Below are 27,790 nucleotides of genomic sequence, written 5' to 3' on the forward strand. Positions count from 1 at the left end.
GGTTTGCCAATGGGTTTCATGTAATTGTAGTATTATGACTAATATGATGTCTCCTATGTGATCATCAACTACTCATACATGTATACACATAATATGGTTATTAAAACATGAAAACTATTTGAGATGATTCTAACTATCAAAATATGTGCAATGGTGATTTATGCAAATGAAATTAAATTTTATTTTTATTTTTTATAAATGTGGTAAATAAATAACTCATTTGAGTAATCTAGGAAAGGACCAAGATCAAACCTTTCAACTACCACTATAGAACCAAGAGTATATCCAATGGCCTAAAAGCTAGATATACCAATAACTTATGACTTATCAAAAGCAGAGACATCCAAAACTCCAAGAGGGAGATCTATCTATTGACGGATAAATCCCTCTTGTTGGCAAGAGAAATCTCCCTAGATCTCACACCCAGATCTAGAACCAAACAATTAGGAATAGAAAATTTTCGCTAATTCTATAATGATCAAATCATAGAGGAGAAATCAATGGGATGAGTGATTTGTACCTTGTTAATCGACATTTTCCCTCGATAGTTTCTTGTAATTTTTAGTTCCCAGCTTTTTCTTCAATATTCCTGAAGAAGAAACCTACAGAGAGCTCAAAAAAATAAGAGATCAAAGCACATCCATACAAATATGATTTAAAAATTACCTATACGTATGATCGAGGAGATATGTAATAAAAACCATTAAATGTATATGATATTTATGGGAAAGAAATGTATAATTGTATTAATCATAAAATAAGTGATTACAACCTAAGCCTTGATGTTGTAGGTACCCTTCTAGTTTGTTCCTTCATTCCAATGCCTTTCCTTCAAAAGTCTTGTGATGAAAAGTTTGGTATTTTAGTAGAGTTTCACCAAGCCAATAGCTTTCTTGAGATTTTATAACTAGCCATGTCAATGGGATATGGTTGTACTTGTAGGCTTGGAAAAGGATAGGAGGAGGATAAGTAATAGAGGTTGAGATCCAACAAGGTAGGGATGCGAGTTAGATCCACACCGCTCGGAGGAGATTCCATTGAAGAGGATTCTATTCTAGAAGCTTCTTGTACTTTTTAATTTTACACTTTTTAAAATAGTGCCGATCCCTATGAACTAGAAAAGTGCGACATTATCACAGTCTAGAAAGTATGCAACCTATGACAACCTAGTAGTGTCACAGTTAATCATGGTCCCACCTACTACATCCTTTAAAGTTAAGGTTATTTAAAATTATTGTCATAAGATTCTTACCTTCCTTAGTAAGGTTTTTCTTCGATCTCCTTCAGAGATTGATAGAAATTATGCTTCAGATGATGAAGGATAGGGGCACCACATCAATTGCCTTGAATGAGACAAAATAATGTGTAATAGAATACCCCCTAAAATATGAAGTGAGAAAAAGAGTGATGATTGGAGTAATTTATCATGAAAATGGATCGAAACAAGGGATCAATTGGTCAAGAACTTGCCAACAACAATCAAGGAATTACAATACAATAATATGATATGATCATCTCAGAGGTAGGAATTCCCATACTCAAAATACAAGTGACTCAAATTACAAGCATGGATATGAAAATATCCATGTCAAATAAAGAGGATCATGGCCACCAACATACATCAGGGATCCATAACCACATGAATCAATATGAATATGGCCACCAGACATACATTGTGGATCTATGAAACAATCTTCAATACATAAATAACTCCATTGAAACCTAGATACAATAGATAAGATCTAGGGTCTTCATCTCTATAATGCTATAGTACAAATCTAACCATGTGAATCAATATGTTGAGATTGAACATGGCAGAAATCTCCCAATTACCAACCAATGATGAAAACCATTAACATATGTGAAAGGAACCATAAATAATGACAATAGACCTTCATGTACTCAAGTACATTCTATAAAGTGTGAATAAATGATTTGAATTCAAACACTCATAGAATCAATCCATCGAAATACAATGATGTAAACCTATTGTCAAAGGAAAGGAAACCTACCACTGAGACATGCAAGATCCAAGGTACTGAATGGTTTCTAAATCAACTTCCCAGATAAAGTGTTGAAGTAAATAGGAAGTGATTCATCATAGGAGTACCTTGATGTATCCCCCATCAACAACATGAAACATGTACAAAGATTTTGAAGTGGAACAGAGCACAAAGTAATTTAGGATTGACTCAGGATGGCCGACATGATATAAGGTTTTAAATACTATACAAATTCGCTAATTCAAATATGGTTAATGCAATAGAAGGATCTGGAACTGAAATCAGGTTGAACTTCTCTTAAAAATATTAATGACACGACAATTGTCCTGGCAACATTGACTCAAAACGTGGATCACAAACCAAAGCGTAAGAATTTTCAAAGGGGTATGATCAATGGGAGACAAGTGGATTTAGAAACCTTAATACAAGGAGTGAACGTGTGTCAATTTCAAGGGTGACTTACTACCATAAAGAGTATATGGATATTTCCTTCCCAAATTTACGCCACCATTTTCGGTGAGTACCTATTTATTTCTATGCAATCTTAAGGAGGATAACATATGCTCGAAGTATAAGCCCATCCCTTAGATGATTCCTTTAGAGTATTTTTAATGAACCCTAGGAAAGAGTGGTTCAGTCCCAATTTACAGATGGGTCCTTCATTATGTAAGTTTTACTAGTTCAATGAAGGAACAACTTTCGTGTTCATAGAGTTTGAACAGAAATAAAAGGAAAAATCCAATATGGCCTTTTTCATTTATATTTAATGAGTGCAAAAAGAGGATAAAAGATAATTTGGTCAAATATTTCAGTGTAAAAATTTAACAAGCCTAGAGAAAGTGAAGTTTAGTAATTTTTCATATTTAGGGACTTTGAAAAGGAAGTGAAGAAATTTGCGAGGGTTTTCTTTTTTGTAAATTTAGTCTCCTAAGGCTAAAAAGGGATAGAACAATACAAAAGAGAACTGAGTCTAGCCATTTCCGAAAAAGGGGTAAAATTATACTGAGTAGATTCTCTTTCAAATCCTTTAACGAGCATGAAAGGAAGAAGCTCACTTGGAAATATTATCATGTATAGGGAGTCTAAAAAGAGCTTAAAGGGAACTCCTCAAAGATCCTTTTTCGTATAGTTTTTACAAGCCCTACAAAGTGATAAAATTATACTAAATAACTTATTATCATGTATTTATGAGCACAAGAAGGAAAAAAGAATAAGACCAGGATAGGTTTCATTTTTACACAAGCTTGAAACAGAGAAAAACTATGCTTAAGATATGTTTCATTTTTACACAAGATTGTAACAGAGAAAAGACTATGCTTGAGATAGGTTTCATTTTTGCACAAGCTTGAAACAAATAAAAAACTATGCTTGGGATAGGTTTCATTTTTACACGAGCTTGAAATAGAGAAAAAGCTATGCTCAGAGGTTGGTTTCAATTTTACACGAGCTTGAAACTAAGGAAAAAACATTGCTTGGAGGATGGCTTCTGCTATGAAACCAACTCACAAAAAGATAGAAAAGATAGATCAACGCCTTAGAATTCAGCCTCTTTGAGGGGACAACCTCCTTTACATTACATAAATGAACAATTCTTGGATGATACAAATGACAAGACCTCATTTCTATATATAGGAGTCTAAGGGGTCATAATATAATCAGAGCCGACATAACAATAATAATGTAAGGGAACAATAATAACAATAGTGGGCTTCTATGGGGCACAATAATAACAATATGGGGACTACATGGGCACAACAATATAATAAGGGGGTTGTACTAATAACAATAAGGGGTTACACTAGTAGTATAGGGACCTAACATGCCCCTCTCCTTCAAAAAGTGTTGTCCTCAACGCTTGAGTAGTTCTTGATGCTTCTATATAAAATTCTTGTCCTCCCATGTGGAATATTCAGCAGGTAAGTTCTTCCACTTGATGAGATACTCTGAAATTGATCGATTTCGTAGCTGTTGGGTTCTTGTTTCTATGACTACTCCAGGTTCCAATATGATTTTTACTTCCTCTTCAAGTTCTAGCAATATTGTTTGAATTGGGATCTTATGCAACTTTTGAATGAGTGGCCATACTTCTTCGTCCTTCTTCCATTCATCCCTTGCTTTGTTTATCCAATCTGGTTGGATAATAGAAATAGCACAAAACAATGCTTCCACATCCTCATCCTTTCTTGAGAGTGCATCTGCAACAAAATTTTGCTTCCCTTTTCTATAGATGATGTCAAAGTCATAACCCAACATATTTATGACCCATTTTTCTGTTCTTCTAAAGATAATAGTTGTTCTAAAAAGTATTTAAGACTATCATGATCCATTTTTACCTTGAAGTGTCTTCCCATTCAGTAAGGTCGCCATTTCTTAAGTCCATGTAGTATTGCCAACATTTCTTTCTCATAAATAGCTTTCTCGAGATGTAGCAGTAAAAAAACCCAATCACCTACATCAAAACATTTTCACTACGATGTTGATCTACCTGTTGTTTCATTCGATTTTGCACCAAAGTGGCATTATCCTTTAAAAGTTGGAGAACTTGTTGTTGATGCTCGATGTGATCTTTCATTGATTGAACCTTTTTCTTCTTGATATGTCCTTCTATCTTGAGAGTTTGAGGAGTGGTAATTTCTTCCAATGCTTTACAAGATATGGTCGGATTCATTTTTTAATGCTCTATGTGATCTTTCACTTCTTGAACATTTTTTTCCTTGATATGTCCTTCTATCTGGATAGTTTGAGGAGTGGTAATTCTAGCCAATGCATTACAAGATATGGTTGGATTCATTTCTTCTTTCTTGATGTGATCTTTCACTTCTTCAACCTTTTTCTTCTTGAAATGTCCTTCTATCTTGAGACTTTGAGGAGTGGTAATTCTTGTCAATGCTTTACAAGATATGGTCGGATTCATTTCTTCTTTCTCTGGGGTTGGGTCCTTGTGTATATCCTCTTCTTTTGATGTTTCTTGATCCTTTTCTTCCTCCTCTTCATACTCTATGTAAAATAATTTCTTCTCATCACACTTATGACCTTTAGTGCATTTGCTATCACAATTTTAATAAAGCCCTTTTTCTCTTTTTTCTTCCAATTGTTGTGGTGTAACCCTTGTAGGTTGTGGAAGGCTAGGAGAAACAACACTTCCATCTTTATAGTTGTGAGGGGTAGAATTCCTTGTTGCCATAATTTTTCTTTCCACTTTGTAACAAAGCCCTTTTTCTCTTTTTTCTTCCAATTGTTGTGGTGTTGCTCTAAAGAAGGTGTTGCTCTTTGTATTCTCATAGTGTGCTATAATTTCCTCCATGAAAATTAACCATGTAACAAGTTGTTTATGAGAACAAAACCCTTTATACCATGAAAATTGATCTTGTTCTAAATATGAAGATGCAATACATACCTTTTGTAATGGTGGTACACCATGTAGATCAAAATATTTCTCCATCTTTAGTATCCAATTTACCAGATCCTTGCCATCAAACTTCCTCATCTCTCTTTTTCTTGATTTTAGGAGCTTGATCTTGAAACGACTGTAACTCTGTACTTTCAGATCTTTAAGTTCTGAAATTTCGACCTATAGTAGCCTTCTGTGTCCTCTTTCTAATGCCACCTGTTTGATCAAATTTAGATTCTCCAAGAAAGAGTTATGCACAATCTCCCAAGATGACCTAATTATATACCTTTTCAGAAGAGCGAACTTGTATGAAGTGTCGTGTGTCACTGTTTTGACCTTCAGATCTGAAAAATATACACAAGAAACTAAAGTTCATCCTCTTTTTGTAACTTACAAAATTTCAATCTGATTCTCAAAACAAAAGTTATGACTATTTTCCCTAGGTCACTTGGTTGGAATGTAGTTCGAGAGTCTACAAAAAGGCCAACTTCCTCAGATCATATCTCTGCAAATATAGCATGAAAAGCTTTGAAATTTGGATCTGAGGTTCAGAATGATTTCAACCCAAATGGGTTTTTTTTTTAGCATCTGAAACATCGTAGAAAAAAAGTTATAGTGAAAATGCCACGATGCCTTGTTTGGAACAACGAAACCCTAGAATCCAAAGCTCTGATACCAAATGTTATGAAACCAGCTCATAGAAAGATAGAAAAGATAGATCAACGCCTTAGAATTCAGCTTATTTGAGGGGGCCACCTCCTTTACATTACATAAATGAACAATTCTTGGATGATACAAATGACGAGACCTCCTTTCTATATATAGGAGTCTAAGTGGTCATAATATAGTCAGAGCCGACATAACAATAATAATGTAAGGGAAAAATAATAACAATAGTGGGCTTCTATGGGGCACAATAATAACAATATGGGGACTACATGGGCACAAAAATATAATAAGGGGGTTGTACTAATAACAATAAGGGGTTACACTAGTACTATAGGGACCTAACAGTTTCATTTTTATGGGAGCTTGTAACAAAGAAAAACTATGCTTGGAGGTTTGTTTCATTTTTAAGTGAGCTTGAAATATAGGAAAAACTACGCTCGGAGGTTGGTTTCATTTTTACACAACCTTGAAATAGAGGAAAAATATCTATGCTCAAAGGTTGGTTTCATTTTTACAGGAACTTGAAACAAAAAATAACCATGCTCATAGGTCTGTTTTATTTTTACGTGAGCTTGAAACCAAATATAACTATGCTCGAAGGTTAGTGGCTTAATTCTACTGTGATGACTAGAGGCACATTCCCCCCAGAATTTATGGAGGGATATTTGTTTCATTTTTTAATGAGCTTGACATAGAAAAGGAACTATGCTCATGGCTACCTTGGCCATAGCTTCCAAGAGGACAAATATCTAGAAGGAATGCATGCCAAGGGACATACCCTAATCATGGATTTCAAGAGGTATTCATTGGAAGAAATAACAATGCTTTGGAAGGAATACGTGTCAAGGCAATCAATAGGGGTAGGAAGATCACACTCCAATGTCCACTTTGAAGGTTTCACAATGCCAGCTATCAGATTCAGGTCAAGAGAAGTTGATCATATAGTGAGAGGCTCCTTTTTGTCAGGACATGAAGGCATGAGACAAGTTGTCACATAATTAACCTATGGAGAGGGGTGTACCACTTACATCTAGGGAACATTCGTGGAGTTCAAATGGTTGGAATTTATATAAGGACCAACAAAAAAAAGATTGACAACGTGATAATATTTCCATTATGATGAAATGCATTACTTGAAAGACTATTGAAACAATATTTTTCATGGCATATAAATAGTCTCACCCAAGGCGAAAATTGAAATCCAAGGGGACTTGGACTACGATAACATCAATATAGACAATTTTTCCTTTCAAGGTAATGGATAGTTGAGGAAGGATCCCTAAAGGTTCACTAGCTCTTCTATTAAAATTTAATAGATTTTGAGTAATAGACACAAGCTGAGGGGAAGCTATAACTTTCCAAGAGCTTGAGGATATAATTCTAGTAGAAGCACCTTCATCTATAATATTGAAATATATTTTCTTATTAAAAGCCTACAAAATGATTTGTAAAGGCACACAAGAAGGGAAATGAGGCTTTGTCAGTTTATTCCACTTGAAGGAAATGACCTTAGTTCTTGGAGTGGGTTTCATGGGAATGATAGAAGTATTGCATTGTACAGAGGAATATGAAGTAACAAGAAAAACATGAGTGATATTGACTTGAATCTCTAAGGAGAGAGTGGGATCAATTGAAGATGGAATCAAGTCAACCACTTCATCAACTAATGGTTCATCAACCTGAGTGGTATGGGATTCACTCTCAAAGGGAAGAGTGGGATTGACCTATGGCGGACTTCGATATATCACTTCATCAACTAATGGTGGGTTAGATGCGACTAAGATCCACACTGCTCGAAGGAGATGTCATCCACGAGGATTCTATTTTAGAAGTTTCTCGTACTTTTAAATTTTACCTTCGTTAATTTTTTTTTGCACCCTATGAACTAGAAAAGTGCAACATTATCGCATTCTAGGAGGTATGAAACCTACAACAGCCTAGCAGTGTCACAATTAATCACAGTCCCACCTATGAAATCCTTTAAAATTAGCGTTTTTAAAGGTAATTTTATAATATTATTATATTCCTAAGTAATGTTTTTCTTCCATCTCCTTCAGGGATTGATGGCAATTATGATTTGGATGATGAAGGATAGGGGTATAACACAAATTACCATGAATGGGAAAAATAATATGTAAAACTATACTAGGGGTCACATACTCTTAGAGTCTTATCCAATGATCCAACATATTACCAGAATTGAACATAGATGGAAAGGATCAAAAACAATTTTCCCAACCACTTGAGCTAAACCCAAGGAACATAAAATTTAAAATTTACACAGAATTAAGTTAATTTAATATGGCATATACACATATCTATGGACCTAATTCATGTAGGGTTAATGTAATTACCATAATATTTTTCCATGTGACTAAATTCTTATAGTAAAAGATGTATATCCTATAGTGAATTAAAGAAGTAACTCATGTGACCATGTAATCCAATTTTCCAAATATAGGTTTAAAAATATATAATATATAGCAATGATTATTATGATGATTAACTTCCACTAATACCTATATGGTCTACCAAACTTTAAGAAGGTAATAGATTAATCATAATTATTCAAAATTTTATTTCTATGCTCAAACAGAAGCGAGCGAAGCGTTCCGAGATCACCATAGTTTGTTGAGTTAAAAGGTTAATAAGGTTGGTAGTCTGAAAAATATTTGGAAACTTAAATGAAATGTGAGTATAAGATGGAAAATACAAGAGAAAGTGTTTTTCATATTCAATAGATATGAAAAATCTTTTATTTCATGTCATTTTGGGATTGACCAATGCCTAGTTTTATTATGAAGCTCATGAGAAATAGTTCTAATCTTTCCAATGCTCATTTTCTTCGATATTTTTTATTTTTTATATTGGGTTGATTGCCTCCCTATAAAATTTTGGTTTCCTCCGCCCCCCCTAGATATTTATTTCGCTACAAATTCTCCTTAAATTTGGAACTAATAATATTTTTAAGAGTATAAGATGGAAAATACAAGAGAAAGTGTTTTTCATATTCAATAGATATGAAAAACTATTTTATTTCATGGCATTTTGGGAATTGACCAATGCCTAGTTTTATTATGAAGCTCATGAGAAATAGTTCTAATCTTTCCAATGCTCATTTTCTTCGATATTTTTTATTTTTTATATTGGGTTGATTGCCTCCCTATAAAATTTTGGTTTCCTCCGCCCCCCCAGATATTTATTTCGCTACAAATTCTCCTTAAATTTGGAACTAATAATATTTTTAATGTTATTCAAATTCTGCAATATGATCTCCTCCTTTATTCCCCAATGTTCTACCAAAGAGTTGGAATACTTATGCCACCCTCACTTGAGCTGGAGGTGGGGGATTTGGATAGAGTTAGAAGCAATTTTAGGAGACCTCTTGGCATCCTTGTTGTATAGCTTATTCTTATACACAGTGAAAAAATACAAACATCCATAAATTAAATTCATAGTAAAAATAGGAGTTGTCTTTAGTGTGACTTTTTGGAAGCTTTTACGGTGGGTTTTTCTGCTGTAATTTCTCTAAAATCTGGCAAGAATTTATTGAAATCACAAGCTTGATGGGTAATCTTGTGGAATAGAAGTGCCCTAGGGGTTTTCCAGGGTGCTGAATCAATATATACAGTCAAAAAACTATTTTAAATAACACAAATCAAGATTTCACCTCAAAATTTTCCACCGTATTCCGACACCAGAAAGTCCAAAAAGTCGCACTAAAGACAACTTCGTAAAAATATCCATAAGTTAAATTGTAAACTCTTAAAATTGTAAAAAATATCATAAGTTATTTTGTAGATTATTATTTCATGCCATGGTGTTTTCCATAAGTTATAGTTGTTATTTCCACGAGGCCTTCAACTTGTTGACAAATGTCCATTCATAAAGGGGGGTTTTAAAATGTAAAAAATAACGTAAACATATTGTAGGTATGGAGGCATAGAATGAGTGGTACAGGAGGGTTTATAGGTATTGGGTATGGTAAAAATAAGAGATATTTAGTAAAAATATGGTTTTATTTTTCTTGGAAAGTTGTATTAGGAGGGGATTTGTATTTTGGGAGGCATTTATCAATATCTAATGAAATTAGAGGAATTTTTTAATATCCCATGAATGCACATGCTATGGCATATTTTAACTAAGTGGATGCCCCATGGTTATTGCAAATGATTTTTTGGTTTTACAATAAAGTTCATTAGATTCTTTTTGTTTTGAGATTAAGTTTTAGTGTATATCTAATCATTTTGATCAAACATGATAATTTATTTTTTCAACAATTTTTTTCTAAATTTAATATAATATTTAGTAAAATTTATAAATCTATATGGTCGATGTAAACTTTGATCATATAACTTTGTTCTTCATTGTTTTTATTAATTTTTAATGCCTCCAACTCATGGTTATTAATGTGAAAACATGCTATCAAAGATGTAGGTTAATGATTTTAATATGCAAATAAGAGATACAACATGATATTACATTTTTTAAGTTTTTGGGAACATAATACTCTTGGTTTATGCAAACTTGGGTTATTCACTTGAGAGGAAAATGAAAAACCTCAAGTGAACATGAAAAATCATGAGAATTCCAAGAGACCTATAGGATGATGAAAGCCAAGAATCACACAAATTACATTTATATGTATATTTGTGAATATATGCATTTCATGCTTATTAAATTTGAAGTACAAGTTTAGTGAGTTTAATAGTGTTATTCTCTACCTAAATAATTGTTTCTCTTCCATATCTATGGCATTTGCAAGTCTCTATTTTTGGCAGTCCTATCCTTTGCTATGCCATTCTCATACAACAAGTACACCAATTTGTTTTAGTGAAACCTAGCACTTATCTAGTTTATAATTGTGCTTGCTAGGTCTTCCTTACCTCTACATCTAAGTTTTCCCTAGCTACATTTATTCTTGGCATTACTCTATCAATATCCCACGACTACATATGTATCATAATCGTTGAATGTCATGTGAAAGCCTGTTACTCCTCATATGTCACTCAACATGTTCAAGAGGTGTTATGCTAGTGTGTTTGTGACCTATTTTCTCTACATTATTTCCCTATTGAGCCTAGAAACCCTACTCTTTAGTTTTCTCCTTATCCACTTTAAATGCTTCTCTTTATGCATGAGCATAACCATAAAAAATTGTAAAGGCTCTAGGCAAAGCTCTTGCTACTTCAACTCCAAACTTTTTCACCAACTCCATTCATCTAATTTGTCAGGGTCACCCCTCTCACAATGACTTCCATTGTGTTTTGAGCTTGTGGTCAAGTTACAAGATCCAACATTAAATTTGTGTAACCTATAAATCATTAACAATAAATGGTTTATAATTTATTGAATTCCCACCGCCACGCTGATGCAGGACCATCATCCCTAAGAAACACATTTTGCTTCAGATTTCAGGGGGTCCTGAAATTTCTGAAGGGGAAACATTTTTCCTCCAATTGTAAAATTATATAAATCAAAATTAGTGAAATTTAATATGTGCACATGTATCTTGATTCTGGAAGAATCTAGGACTGACGGGTATTAGGCATTTTTTATTAGCTGTAGGCTGTTTTGATGAGCCGATAGTTTTACCAAATGCGCCTGTGTAAAGGTAACAAGAGTTTTAGCTAACCGTTAGTTAGTTTTAGATTTTAGGGATAGGTGTCCCATATTATTATTCTATGGAGATATTTTGTATTCTAATAATATAGAGAGAAGCACTCTCGGAAAGGGGACTGGGAATGAGGATCTTGGTGAGTGGGTCATTGTTTCCCACTATAAATAGTCCTTTCTGAATTTTAACAGAGTTAGATTAGAAGTACGAGGATTTTGTAATGTTCTTGTTTAAATAGTTTTCATTTGGAAATAGAATGTGGACTTTTCTTCTATGTGTATAGTTGAATTTATGTGAAGTCCATTTAGTTCCATTGGAATCCCTTGTAAGGGGAGTTGTTGGTATAATAAATCCTCAGTCAAATAGTAAGACCGGTAAATGCCTATGTATTATGTTCATTGTTTTTGAATTTATAGTTGTAGGGATTAACAATCTTCTTTTATGCTTGGAGTGAATTTAAGTTGAGTGGTTGAAATTTATGTTCGGGAGAGTGAAATTCTCACCATTAGCTATCAATCCACAAACCACATAAAGGATTTGTGGATGACAAAGCATGGGTATGTATAATTAATTTGTCGAGTTATGAAGGTCGTTTCTAGCAGATAATTCTGGTCAGATGACAATTTCAGTAGTAACGTGTGTCCAAAGGAAATCTAGATTATTATAGCTAATCTAAGTTTGACTTGTCTATTGAGAGGGGTACCTTTCTTTGATTGAATATTGTGTAATTGGCATGAGGAGAAGAAATTTAGGGCTCAAGTGGTAGCAGACTTTGGTTGGTGCAGAAGAAAAAGGAGGCACTGATTCAAATTAGTTATAATCGAGAGATTCATGGCCAATAAGGAAAACTCGTAGTCTAAGTGGCATGGGTGGATCCTCCACCATTGAAGAGACCAATTATTGATTTATTCAAAGTCGAGTAAGGTAGGAAAGGAGTTGGCCTACAGGTTTATCAAAGAAATGTGTGCATCAAAGGAGGTCGACCTCCGACCTTCAGTCGGGATAATTTGGATTGAAGCATAGTTGGTTGACCACCATTCCTCATAGTCGAGTTTCGAAGGAACATCACAAGAATGAATTTTGACTCAGAAGTCGGGGCCGACCCTGACCCATTTTACTGGGACCCATAACGTATATAAACTAGGAACTGTGGTTATATTTATACAAGGGCTATGGTTTCTACCACAAGGATTGATATTTCATGTGAAGGGTCTTGGTGTTGTGATTTTGGTTTCACCCACTGACATACAAAAGAAGAATCTTGGGCAAATCAAAGCAGGTCACCAAAGGAGCCTACGTCATTTGTGGTATTAGAGAATGTGAACTCTCACTAGAGAACAAGGCTTGAACAATATTTATTTGAGGAATAGAAATAGCACATAGGGATCTTTGAAATCCTATTTGGACATGGAAGTTTAATGGAGAACGAGAACGTGAGTAGAAAAGTAGAGGAACCAAAACCAAGGAAGAGACTGAGAGAGACTAAATAAAATTACTCATGAAGTCAAGATAGAGAAGAAGGTTGGAAGAAGACAGAGAGAACCATCCATAAGCAAGATTGAGGAGACTAGAATTGTAGAACTAGATAGGTAAATCCTGGTTTGAACTTTTGATTTAATCAGTAAGAAGCTGAAAAATTTGCAAGTAGCGGCCCATACAACCATAGATGGTGTGAATGAGAATATTTCCTAGATAGAGGCAAAGAATTATGGAAGATAACCTTGGAGCATATAGGTTGCCTAAGAAAAGGAGTATTCCACTTGGGATTGGAAAATAGAGAAGGGGATAAAGGAAGTCCTTAAGAAGTGAGAAAGGTGAAACAACTAGAGTGGAGTAGGGAGTGCTCGATAGGTTCTAGTGGAGGGAATGAGAGAAACACCAATAGTTAGGATAAGGTGAGGTGTTTAGGTAACAAGGGAGGTGAGGCTTGTTATAGGGATAGGTTGCAACTCATTATGAGCATGGAGAAGCTCATACAAAAGAGAAGTAAGAGCCACAATAGAGGAGAGAAGGATGATAACAGAAATGGCATGAGGAAAAATTTAAGCTAAGAATAATTTGATAGGAATATGGTTGAGTTCAAGGAGAGACTCAACATCATAATGCAGTTGCTAAAAGAGAGGGAAGAAGTCCAAAGAAAGGTGTGGGATCTAATAAAAAAAGTTAGAATACCTATTAGGCACCAGGATTTTAAGAAGAAATCCCTAAAAGTTAGAAAGGTTGGAAAAGAAGGATGAGGCATTTGATAAAAGTGTGGATTGAGGAGGAAGAACTCAGAGTAGCTAAGCCTAAGGAAGGGACAATTCATTATTGTGAAATCGAAGAAGGAACACTCCTTAAATATAAGGGGAAGGTATTTGTGGAAGATCCAAGGAAGAAATAGATGATAGAATATGCTTGACTCTACAGCCCAGGACAAGGAAAAATCCTTGAAAATGATGACGATGAGGAGGGGATACTGATGGATAAGTCTCATGGACAATGTGAAGAGTCAGAATGAGCAAGGGGATTTTTTTATAGAAGAGGAGGTTAAAAAGCCTTGCATTTTCTAAACTAACACTTTGTGTGTGGATGTAATTTTTCCCAATGAGGATGATGAATGGAAAGAGATGGGACTAGCTAAAGGTATCATGGACTAGGGGGTAATTTCAAATATGTAATAGGTGTTAGGAGCCTCAATGGAGACCGAAGAGGCTCACTCTTTTACAACTCATCAATTTTGTTTATATACAAACTATGAAGCAGGGAAGCCATCACAAGTTGTCATAAAGGATAAGGGGACTGTAAATATTTCCTTAAAGAAAATAGCTGAGAAGTAGCTGAGATATGTGACCAACGAATTGAAGAAGGAGCATATGATCTAGCATTACATTTTTTAGAGAATGTGCAACCCTTGGAATTTTTCATAAGAGTTGTGGCTGAAAAAAAGAGATAGAAATCTACTACAGAGGGAAGGCACGATGAACCATTGTCTCATAAATGTCAAAAGCATGGAAATATTTCTCAAAGGAGAATGAGAATAAGAAGGAAGCTATAATGAAAAGTGCATACATGTAGAAAATTTATGAAAGAACATGCAAAGAAGAGAAATGGAAACATTCAAATATTTTACTGTCACAATATGAAGAGGATTTAAAATTTTTAGAGGACTCATTGGACAGTCCTAGGAATGGAGAATATTGCCTAGAAAATAGATCCATGGGATTAGAAGAAGTTTAAGTGTTTGGGGGATCAAAATTTTATGGTAATTTGTATGGAGAATAGGTTGTTGAGAGTACATAATAACAAATGTTCTAAAAGGAAGAAAATAAGAAAGAGGAAGAAATGCCTTCCCAAGGCATAGAAAATCATAAATTCATTATGAGAGGGGATGGCACATTATTGTCTCATAACAGAGGATAACATGTAAATCATATACAATGGTTAATTACTATTATAGGAGTTCAATTACAAGAACTTGTTCATGAAGAGAACCATGAAATATTAGGTCATGAATGTGAAGACAAAAAGAAGCACTCAGATGAAATGCTTCTAAAATTTGAAGAAGAATAAAATTGTTGGAAAATTTTTTGCGAGAACCTGAGATTACAATCAAAGAGAAGGAACATTCAATAGTGCCAAGTAGGGAGGGGTGCTTATCACATCCAAGGAAAAGAGGAAGGATCTTTGTTTTCAAAATAATTACATGCTTGTAGGCACGAGAGAGGAAGAACATGAAGTTATACTAAAAGAGATAGAAATGATGTTGTTGTAGGAAGAAGAAGATGAGATAAGGAGAGATGGGAACAGTCTATCCCATAACAATGAAATTACATTTCATTTCCAGCAGAGGGATGTGAACCGTTGAGTTTTTTTGAAAGGAAATCAAAAGGTTGCAATAGGTAAACATGGGAATCAACAAGAATTTAATAAGAAAAGAATTTATTGTAAGGAATGTGAAGAAGATGAGAACCAATCTGTCATAAGGAAACCAAGGAGAAAGAATTAAATTCACTTAAATATCTTTAAAGGTGTGTATAACTGTGGAGATGATGAAATGGGAATAACAACCATAAAGTTTTTAATATTGTAGCTGAGCAATGTTAGCGTTATGTTCCAACAAATAGATAGGTTGGACAATAAAATTGAAGAAATGAGGATGTTGATGGAAAAAACACCTAACAAAAATTATTATAGGGAGAAGGAGGTAAGCAGTGGTGTGATCTAGCTAAATACACAAATGTACATAGGAAAAATTTATGGGAAGATGAAAATTAAAGTGTGGAATCCTGGACAGTCAAAAATGATAGAAGAAGAATCAATGAAGCAATATCAAAGAGTGGATTCTTATCTACAACATAGAGTTTGGGATCTTGGCAAGTGAAACACAACAAAAGAAATGTGGTAGGACAATAGAATAAAAAGTTTAAAACAACATAAAGTTTTTGATCCAAGAGGCTGTGTTTTTCCACCTAGGGAGTCTAATGCAAGAGAATCATATCTAGGAAACAAATTTTTCTCTATATTTCAAGGGGTCTTTAATTTTCTAACAAGATGTTAGAAAGTGTAGCAAGAAAGGCTCAATTTGACTTTAACCTTAGTCTAATTGAGTAAATCAATTTTCCACAACAACACAACAACTTCGAGGCATTTAACTAGTGTGACATGTCTCTTGACACTTAGTTAGCTCAGTAATTTTGAGTTAGTGGGTTTTGAGTTCAATCATGCATGTGTGATTGCTAAATTTTAGCAATCTAGTTCAGTTATTTTAAGTTGTATTCAGTTAACTGGTATAACTATTAATAGGGTTAGTTGAAGGTCAATTAAGTAGTGCGACAATAGTATAACTCATAGATCTCTCAGTTAAATTATCAATAAGCAAAAAATAGCTCATGCATGCATGGAATCCAAATTACTTAGCTGGAGTGGAGGAGACAAAGGATAGTGTGACAACAAGTGTATACTAGTTGAGTGTATAATTGTTGCATGCAGTCAAGAGATCAATTCCTTGGGAATTACACAAGGAAATAGGGGTGTCCTTATTGTTTAGAAGCTTGAATTAGCTCAAGATTGCACAAGGAAATAAGAGGCTAGAGGAGGCATAAAGTGGCTAAGTGTTGGCCAGACGCCCTCATTCAGTAAGAAGAATAATTTTACCTTTGTAGGTTGTGCTTAGCGCTAGAGAAAGCAATTGTAATAGTTTCTCTATTCAACTTATTAATGCGAAAAGGCTTGAGGGGGTTTTCCCAGTTGGGTTCCCCTAGAAATAATTGTGTACTTGTGGTTTTTCTTGTTGCATGTATATGCATCTGTCTCTAAATTGTGATTTCCATTCCAAAACATTGTAGAGTAGAATTGTGTCTCTTGTTTTTCAATTTGAAATCTTGAGTGGTTGCAATTTCTATCAAATTTCTACACGAGGAATCGTTTTCCTCTAATTGTAAAATTATATAAATCATAAGTAGTGAAATTTAATATTTGTACATGTATCATAATTCTGGAAGAATCTGGGACTGATATATATTATCTAGTTTCAATTAGTTGTAGGTTATTCTGATGAGTTGGTAATTTCCTCAAATGGGCCTATGTAAAGGTAACAAGTGTTTTAGCTAGTTGTCAATTAGTTTTAGATTTCAGGGATAGGTGTCTAATATGATTAATATTCTAATGGTATATTTCTAATTATAATAACATTGAGAGAAGCAATCTTGAAAAGGGGATAGGGAATGAGGATCCTGGTGAGTGGGTTATTTTTTCCCACTACAAATAGTCCTTTATGAATTTAAATAGAGTTAGATTAGAAGTGAGAGGATTCTGTAATGTTCCTCTTTAAATACTTCTCATTTGGTAATACAATGTGGCCTCTTATTTTGTGTGTATAGATGCATTTGTGTGCAAGCCTTTTATTCTAATTAGTTCCATTGGAATCCCTCATAAGGGGAGGTGTTGGTATAATAAATCCTTAGCCGAATAGCAAGACTAGTAAATTCCTTTGTATTATGTTTTGTGAATTTTTGGTTGCAGGGATTAATGATCTTCTTTTATGGTTGGAGTGAATTTGAGTTGAGGAGTGGTTTAAAATTTAGCCCGGGATAGTCAAATTCTCACCATTAGCTATCAGTTGATGAACCACATAAAGGATTTTTGAATGATAGATCATGAGTATGTATAATTTGTATAGTTGGGTTATGAAAGTTGTTGCTAGTAGATAATTATGTTCAGAAGACAATTTCAATAAAACATGGGCCCAAAGGAAACCTGGATTATTATAGTTAATTTGACTTCAACTTGTTGACGATGTAGAGTACTTTTCTTTGATTGAATATTGCGTAATCAACATGAGCAGAATCAATTTGGAGCTCAACTGATAACAGGCTCTGGTTGTTGTAGAAGTAAAAGGAGGTGTCGATTCAAATTGGGTATAATAGAGAGGTTCATGACCAAGAAGGACAACTTATAGTCTAAGTGGCCTTAGTGAATGCTGCACCGTTGAAGAGACTAATTAAAGATTTATTTAGATTTGAGTATGCAAGTAAAGGATTTGACCTGTGGGCTTATTGGAGAAAGGTGTGCATCAAAGAAAGCTAACCTCTGACCTTAATTAGATCCAACATCTGAACTTTAGATGGGATAATTGGGATTGAAGGATAGTTGGTCGACTAATAGTCAGTATGTTTGGGTTTCAGAGGAACATCATGATGAGGCTCATCCATAGGTTAATTATATAGGCCTTAATGCCACTCTCCAAGTTATTAAAATCAAATTTTCTCACATTTATTTACATATTTTATTATATTTTTCTTAGTGAGAACGGTAAAGGTGAGATGTTATTTCATGTGGCCTAATGTGCATTAATTGCAAGATTTGGAGTAGATTTTGGCTAATTTAAGTGTAGGAACTCGAAGTAGACAAGAAAGAGGGATTTTAGGAGATTGGGTATCCCTCCTTAACTCCTCAACCACTCAAAGATTCCTTCACCAGATCTCATGAGCTCGAAGTTACAAGCAGCCAAGCCCACCGAGTTCATTTGCAGCCAAGCGAGTGATAGTTGAATAAAAGTTAATCTTGAGTTTGGGAGCCAATCCTCCCTAATTTTAAGGAAGCGATTGGAAGCTTCAGTTGTATAAATAAGAAGGCATAAGGCCTCATTAGGATTGAACTTTTTATTGTAGCCAGGAGGCAATTTTGGGCTTAAGCTATTGTGATTGTTATTCTCATGTTATTTTTGACATTTTGGTTATAATGAAAAGGTTTTATTTGATCCAACACTGAATTGACTCAGAGGATTAAAGCTCTTGGGTTAGGGCCAAACCCTAGCAGTAGAAGTTCCTCTTCTTTTTGTACATGTATCCTTAGATTTGAATCGTAGATTAGCTACTGAAATTATTCATGTTTTGTTTAATTTGCAGTTATTTGAATGATTGGTTAGTTTTTCTTCCATTAGTTGGAGAAGTAGATCAGTGTTATAGTAGTGAAAGAAAAGACTTTAGAAAATCTTGTGATAGTGGGCTCATCCTCATCTCCCTCATGGGATCATGGTTTGAGGGTCCCACTCCCACATCCCAAAAACATAGTTATCTTTTGGTTATTACATAGATTAGGGTTTCTTTTTGAGTAGGTGATTGTTCATGATTTCTTAGAAGCACTTGCAATTGTCATTTTTGTTTCTTAAGTTTGTTGTAGATTAGAAATCACTCCATTCCATATATTTGATCCACTAGCCATCAATAAACCAGTTTCTCAAATTCAACTCATCTTTTTAGCATTTACATAAAGTTGTGCATAATTGAATAAATGAACGTGTTGTTGCAAGGGTTTTTGATCTACAGAGAGAAATCATTCCACCAACCTCATCTAAGTCTTCTCCACCTCTCGCCAAGCCTTACCAACCACCAATTCAGACTTCTGTTTTGTATCCACCGTGAATAGCCACCTTGAGAAAATCCAACCATCCTGTAGAGTTAGGTTGATCCTTGGGTAGTGTGCACCTTCCCCATACCTTATTCCACCATCATACACTTCCGAGCACTTCCTTTCACCTTCCCTAAATTCCTACAACTTTCACCTAAGTTTCTTGTAGTAAACCAGGAAATCCTGTAGCAACTACAGGAAAACCTGTAGCAGCTTGTTTTAGACTATTTTGTGTAGAAATAATGATCAGAGCCTAGGTTAGGCCTTCAACTTGACCTTCATACCCCTCAATGCCATTTTTGACTAGTTTTCCCATACCTTCCTCCCCTACAAAATATCAACTTGATTAGATTAACATTCACATTTCTAAATTGAAAATCGAAAGATTCTTTTCTACAATATTTAGCTAATGCATGCAAACATCATTCTTAGTAATGTTAGGATCATTTCCATGCCTACTTAGTCCAGATAACTAGATGATATAATGAAAGCTTAAATTAGGCTTCTTTAGCATGTAATGCGTGTTAATTCCTATCTAGGTGATTTCACGTCATTTTCATAGCACTTTCATTTCCTTAACATAGGGAAGCCTTTACTTTCTACATTAAAGATAACATTACATTCACTGTCAGTAGTTAGCTTCCTTCTAGTCAATAAAAGACTGGTGTGAAAAACCCTAGTGGTCTATCGCCCTAGTTGAGAAGTGACAAGAGAAGATTGTTAAATCTGTTGTGCATAAATCATTGTCTCCTCCAATTTTTTACAAACCCCAGGTTAATAAAGTGAAGTTGGCCACCCTAGGAGTTGCAACATCCTTGCTGCAATACTAGGGCTCATCACTTTTTGGCACCGTTGTCGGTGAGGTGTCTAGGTAGATGGGGTTTCTACTTTCCTTTCTATTTGACATTCATAAAATAGATGTAATTCTTGCTTTCCTTTTGTTTTGCATTCAATAGATAGTTTCAATTTCTACTTTCTTTACATTCTGCAAGTAGTTCCATTCAGAAAATAGTTGGAATTTATGCTTTCTTTCCATTCTGCAAGTAGTTCTGAGAAAAAACCCTAAAAAAGAAAAGAAAAAGCTTTCATGCCCCATAGGAGTAGAGACAACTTAGCTGGAATTTTTTTTCCAAATACCCCAACACCATCAAACAACCAACCTTCTCTCTTCTTTGGTGGCTATGAGGTAGAGGACCGATTAGGTGAACAACCAGAGATCTTTGAAGACCCTATTGGGGAAGAAGAAGAAGAAACCATTCCAACAACCTACACCATGGCTGAAAATAGAAACGGGTTTGAAAATAGAAATGGAGCTGAAAAAATAATTGAGGGTGATTGTCCCATCAAAGAAACTAATAGAGATATTAGGATTAAAAACATAAGCCTCTCTTCTCTTCCTCACTTCCATGGCTTAACCTCAGAGGAACTTGATACCTTTCTGTTTGCATTTGTTGTCATCTGTAGAACTTATGATTATACCTCTAACGACTAGAAGTTGAAGTTGTTCCCATCCACCCTTAAGGATTCAGCCTTGTGCTGGTTCATGGGTTTACTTGGGGACAACATCACTACCTGGGCTTAAATGCAACAAGCCTTCAACAACAAGTATAGGGATTATTGTAGGTCCAAACACACCAAAGAGGAAATATTTAGAATGACCTTAGGACATGATGAATCTTTGGAAAATTATGAGGAAAGGTTCCAACTTAGCTACAAAATGGCCAGATGCACCCTCGACCCTAAATCACTCAAGTTATTCCTTCTTAAAGGGACTAGGGAAGATCTCCTCGAAACCCTAAACATACTGTCAAGAGGGGACATCCACTAGTTATCTTATGATGATATCAAGGCAATTTTATAAAATCATTCTATGGAAGCCAGAAAGAAGGGTAGGGCTAGTCAAGCTTTGGCTAGTTCACCCTCCTCCAACACATCCATCAAATTGAAATCGGGAACATGTTGGAAGACTTTAAGAGTGAAATGTTGCATACCATTGCTCAGAAAATGGACACCATGCGAATCAGGAGGAAGTAGGAGGAAGCATAAAGATCCTTAGCTATCTCTTTCCCTAAATGCATCAAGAGGCACCCTAGAAATGAATGTCCATTGAATCTTATAGAGATCTTCTCAGTCTGTGAGGAGAACCACTCCACAGACAAGTGCCCTTCTCTGCCTGGATTGAAAGTTTTGTATCAAGGAACTGAAGGTGTGATTGAACAACTCTAATATATCAATCAGAGGAGGCCTCAAGGACCTCAACCATACTATCAAGGCATGCAAGGGGTGTCATATTCATATTACAACCCTAACCAGAATGCATCCATTCCCCCTTAGTGTCATCCTGCTCATCCTTCATGGTCCACACCTTCTCCCTGGTCTTTTGCACCTCAATACCATTCCCAACCTACCAATCAATCATTTCATCCATATTTTCCCCACAACCTTAGTGGAATACACCGTCATAGGGTTGGAGGCCCCCATATGACCAATCTCCAACCTTACTACCTCCACCTCCATCTCAACCATAACTCCTTCACCCTGCTCCACCTAAGCAACCTCAGATGCATGCTCATACAAATCCGAACCTGAACAAAAAATAAGAATAACAGGTCTATAGTGGAGAGACATCCAACCCTGCCTATTATGTGAAAATTCAAGAAATCAACCTCAGGTCTGGAAGATTTCTTCTAGATAATCAACCTCCATCTCCACTTGAGGAGCTTAAAGAGGAAAATGAAGAGAGTGTTCCTCAAGCCAATCCACCTCCTTTTCCTTAGAGTTTAATCCATCCTAGCCAACACACCCTCGAAGAGATTAAACTTCTGGGTGAGTTGAAAAACTTGTGCATTAAAATCCCACTCCAACAAGCTATCAAGGATGTCCCCATCTATAACAAGTTAATCAAGGAGAAATGCTTCCAACATCTTGGGAGGAGAAAGAAAGACACCCTACCATTAATGTCATTGGACAATTGTCTGACTTAATGTTGGGGTGAGTGAAATTCTTGAAGTATCTAGACCCTGGATGTCTTGTGGTAGATGTGCACATCAATGGTATATGTTGTAAGGGTTTGATAAAAATGAAGTTGTGTTCCTATCAGTAAGCGAAGGAAAGGCTTTGCATCTGAGTGTGTGGAGGCCTAGAAGAGTCCATAATTGAGTGCATGGACCCCTGCAGCTGAGTGTATAGGGTAGTTGAAGTCTGTACTGGAAAGAATATAATTAATTAAGACTAACTTTGGGTTGGAAATACTTGCATCTATCTATTTAATTTTTATGTCACTTTCACTACTATTTATGTAATTCAATGTGTTTTCTCCACGCAAATTTGGTTATTTGAACATCTTTATGCTTAACAAGGTGATTGAATGATATTCGTGAAGTTCTAAATCTATGTTGGGTTAGTTTCTAATAAGGAAGGTAGGTCTACACGATGACAAATCTAGATCTCAGAAGCCCTAGAAGAACTATTCAGTTGCGCGAGAGTAGCAAACATATCATGTTAGGGCCTAATTAACACAATTAGCTGGTCGCGCAAAGAATTGAAGGTATCTAGGGATGAATTAGGAGTTCTAACTCCATCGGAAGCATAAATCTGCACGTAAGCAGACCTAAGGCACTGAAAGACATCACACCACTCTCTAGATGTCGAAACTTGGTTCCTACATCCCCCAATACTGCTTCAGGTGAGACTAAAACCCGTGCTACATAGTTTTTTTTCGAAAGGGCCAACACTTGAGGGTTTTGGTGGTTGGCACGAACAACTCTGAACTTGTGGCAGGCTCCCTTAAGCCAACATAGACACTCTATTCTTCTCCTTAAGAGATTATTTTCCTTAAAAGTGTTGCTTTCCCTCTCTTTCTCTTGCATGTTATTCCAAGGGATTTCCTCCCTCTCTTTTGTGCTGAGGGATGCCTCTGTCTTCTCTGCTCTTTGCACTAGACTCTCTCGACTATTGTCGAATCACCCCCCTTTCTTCCCTCTCTTATGTGCCTCCTTTTGATCCCTTTACCTTCCCATCATGTTGTGCGGCCATTGAAGGTTGTGGGAACATTGTCCTACTAGTGCAACCCATTCCATCTAATTAATTTATTTTTCCCTTTTCTTGTGGTTTTTTCCCAAATAGAGTATGGGTTGTCCTTGTTTTTCCAACCAATTTATTTATATAAGAAACCATTAAAATCACACTAGTCATTCCATGACTGATATCATTAACCACTTTCTCAATCTTCCAACTTCCTCCCCAAGCTCTAAAATTTGTGTACCTTAGCCTTTTATATTTTATTCATAGAATTATTACAATAGTTTATAAGAGGGGGATTTACCCAAAAGGAATGTCACAATTATTAGGGTTGAATGGGTCCTTCAAATGTATGTCCTTTGTTGCCATCTTCCACTGTTGAGCGCAACCTTCTATAGTTGTTTTTTCCAATACTTATATTTGTGTTATGTAGTGCTCAATGGCTTCTTGTATATTATGGGCCATGAAATCTGCATGTTGTTAGGAGTTCACCCAACTGTCATGTGTGATGAGGATGTCCTTGGGCTTGTAATATTCTCCCCTAATCCATAGATTAGAACTAAATTTATTTTCTACTACCTTGTGTGTAATTTCCTAGTCATCATGGTTATTTAAGTAAGACACAAAGGCTCTTAGCTAGATATCTCCCACAAAGTGGTTGGTATTCCAAGCTAGATCATGGTATAAAAAAATGTTATGCTAGTATAGTTCACACAACAAGTTCCTATCCTCATTTGTTCTTGCATAATAGGCCTATATGAAGGTGCTCAGAGAAGTAATATCATATGATTTACTGGTCATTACGGCCTTTCTTTGAAACATGAGATATTTTTCCTGTAGATACATGTTATAGATAAGGGAGGTTGCGATGCAACTGATTACATATTCCACCAAAAATCCAATATGAATATTTTCAATCTCCAACTTATCCACTTATCTTTAGAGCTTGAAATTTTTCTCTACTTCCTCTTTCATCTCCTTCCCCTAGTGATCATGTATGGCACTATGGGCCTCTAAGTGCTATGCCCACTTCTCCTTGAGGATTTTAACATCTTGGTAATGTTCCTTGATGGGAAACACCTTCTCCATAAGTTTCCATCATCTCCTTCCATATGTCTTGGATTTTACCCACACATCTAGAAGGTCTATGTGAACAACCATATCCTCCATTAAATTAGGCTTTTTATGAGTGGCTACTTTTATCAATTAAAGTCTGTAATTTTCTGTTTGGAAAACCTTTTCTTGGGTAGGGATTTGATGTGAGTCTTTCTAAACCATTACCTCTTCCTTAGAAATGGGTTCTTCCATGTCCCTCATGTCAAGGAACTCTAGTTCCTAAGAAAGGAAACCTAAACCCTTAGAGGATTTATTTCCTCTTAGTTTGGCATCTAAAATTCTAATTTTTTTCTACAAGTCCTTGTTTTTCTTCTCCAATATTTTATTGTTCCAGAAAATAAATGAATGTAAAGAAGTGAAGTATAGATTATCTATAGGCTTATTCTTCTTTCTGGCCATGTAGATCTTCCTCAGGCTATAAAAAATATTAGTGGTCTAGGGAGTTTTTATTTCTTCTTGTATTTTTTCTTCCACACTTAGTTTTGTAACCCTTCCTCCCTCTTATTTTTTAGAAAAATATCCCTACATTTTTCATATATTGGTTCTTGTCTTGTAGTAGAGGCTTCACTTTCTCCTTCCTCCATCCCTGCTACTTTTTGTGGTTCAATACAATATTTTTCTTCTTTAATTTCGCCTACAGGTTCTTTTATTTTTGCAAGGGTTACTTCTTTCTCAATCTGTGTTACCATAAACACTTCTTCTTTAATCTTTTTTGGGACAAGAATTTTTTCTTCAAGCCATGCTGCAACATGCACCTCTTCTAAATCTATTTGTGTTGTAGGAGGTATCTCTTCTTCTTTGTCCTCTTGTCATTCTTCTTGTCATTTTTTTTACCTTATAATCTTTTTTTTTGATATAATCGTAACTGTAGGTCTCTCTTGTTAATTCTCCTTAGTCTCCTTGTTGGAGGTTGGCTTCTAGTGATCTCTACATCACTATCATGACCTCCCATGGATTCTTCTTCCTATGGTTTTAACTCAAAAACTTCTCCTTCTTTGTGAGTTGCAACAACTACCTCCTTAGGGATTGTAGTAGCTACATATTTTGGTGGAGTTGTAGCAATTGCAACTTCTAGTGGAGTTACAAAAATTGTTGCTTCTACTAGTGATGCTTCAACTTCCAACCTCGGTGCTTTCACTACATCATTCCAGATGAAACATTCTCTTTGTAGTGCATGTTCCATAAGTAATTTGATCGAGCCATGATGTGAAAGGGAATCCTTTAGCCAACTAGAGTTTTAAATGTTGGTGGCCATCTATTGGAGTGTATTCCAGAGGAAGAAGGGTATGTTGACTAGTTGTTAAATCCTCAAGTGATCTAGCAGCCTCAAGTGGTGCTAATAGATGACCCCATGACACCCCTGATGTGAAAATTATCTCTACACGATGAGAGCTACATCTAGGGTGTTGGTAGATACCTTTTGTCCAATCCACTCTAGTTCTTCACCAAACCCTCAATTATGGCTTCGTATTTTTCCTAAAATTCCATCATTCTCCGACTTGTTGTAGCCTAGACATTGTTTCTCTGGTTTCTTCATCTTCCTGAACCACTATTCCCACTACCATAGACCTAGCATGTTGGAAATTGAGTGCAAATTCAAGGGAAATAACATCATCATACCCCTATAATCTCTCAACATACCTAATCCATCCCGTGACCTGAAAATTTTCTGAAATATTGTCACAATATTATAGAAAGAGGGAATTTATGGGCTTTATGTGATTCAATGAACCTCCCATTGTTCTTGCTCAGATTTCATATAGTCTACTAGGTACAAGTTTGAATGAATAGTTCATTGGGGGTGAAATATTTTAATTAAGATAATGAAATCATAGGTTGATGGTGTAGATCACATCATAGACTTATGGTGGTTGTGGAGTATTATGGTGAGTGATCTGTGCAATCTTCTTGAGGTAAGTGGAAATTATGTCCATTAATTTCATTCATTATGTAAAAGAAAGATGTTCCTTTTGTTACTTACTATGACTTGTTTTCCTTTTCTAGGTTGGTAATGACATGTTGTCATGTTCTCAATTGGTCCTTAGCCATGTCTTCATTCTCTTCCTCCTCATTATCTAATTCTAAAGACTCTTCCTCTTTACTATTCAAATTTTTGTTATTGTTTGGTTTTTCATTGTCCCTCATCAATTTGTCATCTAAAAAATGAAAGTTCTCCATGTATCCCTCTAGTAGTTGACTCACATCAGCTTTAGGACCCACAAGAACCAATCCAACACTTTAGACAACTTGTCCTTCGGTCCTACTGAAGTTTTGACCATCGTAGGCCTTAGTCACTCTTATACTATAGGCATGACAACATACATATGCCCAAATTCACTCTCATAGGCTTATGTGCTAGTGTCTAGAGACCCAAATTGTGAGTTATGTGCTAGCGACATTGGGATTTAAGCCACTTTTTTAGGCCCAGAGCCCAGGTCACTGCCCAGAATGGAGTGATAGCTTAATATCAGTAAACGTATAGGGAAACAATGATGCAAGAAATATAAGTTAAACAAGACCTTCATTAGACCCCTACTAGCCATGACATGCATTTCGTCAAACATATCGCAAGCATGTAATATACATGTGTAATCAACAGAATTAACATAGGGATCTTGTACTTATCTGAGAATCACTAAGAACCATTGTTCTCTCATTCAATTTTTTGCATTACCATCAATTAGGCCTTAGATACATTATCCATCTATTTACAAGAAAAAACATGTTGAGATCCATACATAGTTGTTGTCATAAAACACACATATAACCAACATAATAAGAACATAAATACTCATGAAATTACAACGATATAGACCACATATAATCCATCAAAATGCTCATAGAAATACAAGGAGAAATAACCTTTCATTAATGATGCAAAATCTAAGCCCAGGATGGGACTTCTACATTCCGCTTGACGATAGAATGGTGGGAAAAATCTTTGTTCATCCATTCATTGGCATACCATATTCCACGAATGAATGTGATACTCAAACCAAAAGAACTCAACTGGGGCATACCGATGTTAAACCACCTCACTATCATCAATATAAACCAGTCTTTACCATAATCCATCCCAGATCA

The sequence above is a fragment of the Pinus tabuliformis genome, chromosome 9 (assembly GCF_031772625.1).
Source record: "Pinus tabuliformis cultivar Carrire ecotype Pingquan chromosome 9, CPIR1, whole genome shotgun sequence".
Taxonomy (NCBI): Eukaryota; Viridiplantae; Streptophyta; class Pinopsida; order Pinales; family Pinaceae; genus Pinus; species Pinus tabuliformis.